Here is a 3,762-nt window from a genome sequence, read left to right on the forward strand (position 1 = left end):
TCTGTACTTTCCTCTGGCACCTTTTCCTCGATCCTGACTAGTCTCCCAGTCCCTGCCACTGCAAAACACATCCCCACAGCATGATGCTGCCACCTCCATGCTTCACCGTAGGGGTGGTGCCAGGTTTCCTCCAGACGTGACGCTGACATTCAGGCCAAAGAGTTCAATCTTGGTTTCATCAGACCAGAGAATATTGTCTCATGGTCTGAGTCTTTAGGTGCCTCAATTTCCAGTCTCAATACTTATGGAAATAAGGTATCTTTTTTTTATACAGTTGCAAACATTTCTAAGAACCTGTTTTGGCATTTCCATTATGGGGCATTGTGATGTCATTATGGGGCATTGTGATGTCATTATGGATGGGGCATTGTGATGTCATTATGGGGCATTGTGATGTCATTATGGGGCATTGTGATGTCATTATGGGGCATTGTGATGTCATTATGGGGCATTGTGTGTTGATTGCTGAGAATTTGTATTTATTTAATCCATTTTAGAAGAAGGCTGTAACGTAACAAACTGTGTAACAAGTCAAGGGGTCTGAATACGTTCTGAATGACAGACACGTCAAAACCTTATGACTTTTTATTTTATTGTCTGTTTTTTCCATTTATGAATGTTATTCAATGTGTTTCTTTATCGTAGTAAAGGACATACTCAATATTCTATCAAATAAAATTGTAAATATATATTTTGATATAACTAAAGGGGTCTTAAAACTCGAAATCAAATAGCTAAATGATCCATGGTATGACCATCTTAACACCATTCCATTTGTTAGTTTAGTAGAACCCCAGGGCCCCGGTGGGTGGAGATTTCACTTAAGGACTGTTCTAAAAATGTACAAACTCCACCCATCCAGGGCACCGGGCCATGCAAAACGAACTCCCCACCGCCAAGCTCTGCTTTCCGGCTATGGAGTGGCTGCCCAGAGGCAGAACTGGAGAATTTAAATAAATGTGCCGTCCATCTAATGGTGTAAACAAAATAACAGTTGTTGCCTAGGTTACGCAGATTGTTTTTACCCCAATGCAAAACTCATGTGGGGAATTACATGCAGCCGGAGCCGCAACTTCCACTAGGGACGGGGGGGCATGTCCCCCTCACATTCAAAAATTGCATTTTTTTGTCCCCCAGTTTTATCATTGAATGTGATACAAAAGACGTTGACAGTGTGCTTTGGGACCATGCGGACACCTCCAAGCGGTCGGGAAGGCTGTTTGAGAGTTTATATGACAAAAGAGCAAACCAAAGAAAGTTATGTCAATTACACTTCTAAAACCAAAGAGAGTTGTGTCAATTACACTTCCAAAACCAAAGGTGTGCCCTTGCATACAGCGATCTCAGCAGCATTTTTCATACAAGCAAGACACAGACAGGCAGTCTAAATAGTCATTTAATGTTCTGTTTTCAGCATCATTACAAGCAGTCAAAATAGTAGTGTTTTTTTCAGCATCTCAGGCTAAAATATGGCAGCATAACTATAAAGATTACATCATCACACATGTAAACGTGTGATAAAAATGCAGATCATTTTGCCCCAATAATATCCTTACAGCCAGAGAAGGTTGTAGCCTTCTGCTACTGAAATATCCTTAGTTACAACAGCCAGAGAAGGTTGTAGCCTTCTGCTAGTGTAATATCCTTAGTTGAAATATCCTAGTGTAATATCCTTAGTTACAACAGCCTGCTAGTAATATCCTTTAGTTACAACAAGGTTGTAGCCTTCTGCTACTGAAATATCCTTAGTTACAACAGCCAGAGAAGGTTGTAGCCTTCTGCTACTGAAATATCCTTAGTTACAACAGCCAGAGAAGGTTGTAGCCTTCTGCTACTGTAATATCCTTAGTTACAACAGCCAGAGAAGGTTGTAGCCTTCTGCTACTGAAATATCCTTAGTTACAACAGCCAGAGAAGGTTGTAGCCTTCTGCTAGTGTAATATCCTTAGTTACAACAGCCAGAGAAGGTTGTAGCCTTCTGCTAGTGTAATATCCTTAGTTACAACAGCCAGAGAAGGTTGTAGCCTTCTGCTAGTGTAATATCCTTAGTTACAACAGCCAGAGAAGGTTGTAGCCTTCTGCTACTGTAATATCCTTAGTTACAACAGTCAGAGAAGGTTGTAGCCTTCTGCTACTGCAATATCCTTAGTTACAACAGTCAGAGAAGGTTGTATCCTTCTGCTACTGTAATATCCTTAGTTACGACAGGGAAGATTGTATCCTTCTGCTACTGTAATATCCTTAGTTACAACAGTCAGAGAAGATTGTATCCTTCTGCTACTGTAATATCCTTAGTTACAACAGTCAGAGAAGGTTGTAGCCTTCTGCTAGTGTAATATCCTTAGTTCCAACAGCTAGAGAAGGTTGTAGCCTTCTGCTACTGTAATATCCTTAGTTACAACAGTCAGAGAAGGTTGTAGCCTTCTGCTACTGTAATATCCTTAGTTACAACAGTCAGAGAAGGTTGTAGCCTTCTGCTAGTGTAATATCCTTAGTTACAACAGTCAGAGAAGGTTGTAGCCTTCTGCTACTGCAATATCCTTAGTTGCAACAGCCAGAGAAGGTTGTAGCCTTCTGAAACTGTAATATCCTTAGTTACAACATTTACATTTACATTTAAGTCATTTAGCAGACGCTCTTATCCAGAGCGACAGTCAGAGAAGGTTGTAGCCTTCTATATTCTCTGTCTTACTGATGACAGTCTATATTGGCTGTCTAACTGATGGCAGTCTATATTGGCTGTCTAACTGATGACAGTCTATATTGGCTGTCTAACTGATGACAGTCTATATTGGCTGTCTAACTGATGACAGTCTATATTGGCTGTCTAACTGATGACAGTCTATATTGGCTGTCTAACTGATGACAGTCTATATTGGCTGTCTAACTGATGACAGTCTATATTGGCTGTCTTACTGATGACAGTCTATATTGGCTGTCTAACTGATGACAGTCTATATTGGCTGTCTAACTGATGACAGTCTATATTGGCTGTCTAACTGATGACAGTCTATATTGGCTGTCTTACTGATGACAGTCTATATTGGCTGTCTTACTGATGACAGTCGGAGAACGTCTCTATGCTGATGCCACGTTTTGACTTTGAATGGGAAAATTGGCCAGCCCAACTTGGCAGGGGGGCCAGCCGTTGCCCAGTGAAGGTTCTACTGCACTGACCAGCCAAAGGCTCATTAGTGTAACTGAGAAATTGCACAAAAATCTGTATTAACAGGTCCATAGGCTGCAGGCCGTGTCCCTTTCATTTTTCATTTTAATACATTTAAAAGAATACGTTTGTCAATTCTGCCCTAACTAAAGAATGGTCCAGCCCATCTGGCATCTGCCAGAATTACCAGGTGGTGTCAATTCTGCATCCCCAACTAAAGAATGGTCCAGCCCATCTGGCATCTGCCAGAATTACCAGGCCCCCAACTAAAGAATGGTCCAACCCATCTGGCATCTGCCGCCCCAACTAAAGAATGGTCCAGCCCATCTGGCATCTGCCAGAATTACCAGGTGGCCAATTCGCCCCCAACTAAAGAATGGTCCAGCCCATCTGGCATCTGCCAGAATTACCAGGTGGCCAATTAAACTAATGGTCGCCCATCTGGCATCCCAACCAAAAGAATGGAATCCAGCCCATCTGGCATCTGCCAGAATTACCAGGTGCCAGAATTCCAGCCCATCTGGCATCTGCCAGAATTACCAATTGTTCGCCCCCAACTAAAGAATGGTCCAGCCCATCTGGCATCTGCCAGAATT

General features: G+C 42.1%; 1 protein-coding gene across 1 annotated transcript in view; it reads right to left on the reverse strand.

Moving 5' to 3' along the window:
* LOC135560035 (nuclear factor 7, brain-like) overlaps positions 1-75 on the reverse strand; it is a 7,982-nt gene extending 7,907 nt beyond the window's left edge. Inside the window, exon 1 of the mRNA XM_065001036.1 lies at positions 1-75. This exon is cut by the window's left edge and continues 1,729 nt beyond it. The gene's annotated coding sequence lies outside the window, so the exon portion shown is untranslated.
* Positions 76-3,762: the final 3,687 nt, after the last annotated feature.

This window comes from Oncorhynchus nerka, linkage group LG15 (assembly GCF_034236695.1).
Source record: "Oncorhynchus nerka isolate Pitt River linkage group LG15, Oner_Uvic_2.0, whole genome shotgun sequence".
Classification (NCBI taxonomy): domain Eukaryota; kingdom Metazoa; phylum Chordata; class Actinopteri; order Salmoniformes; family Salmonidae; genus Oncorhynchus; species Oncorhynchus nerka.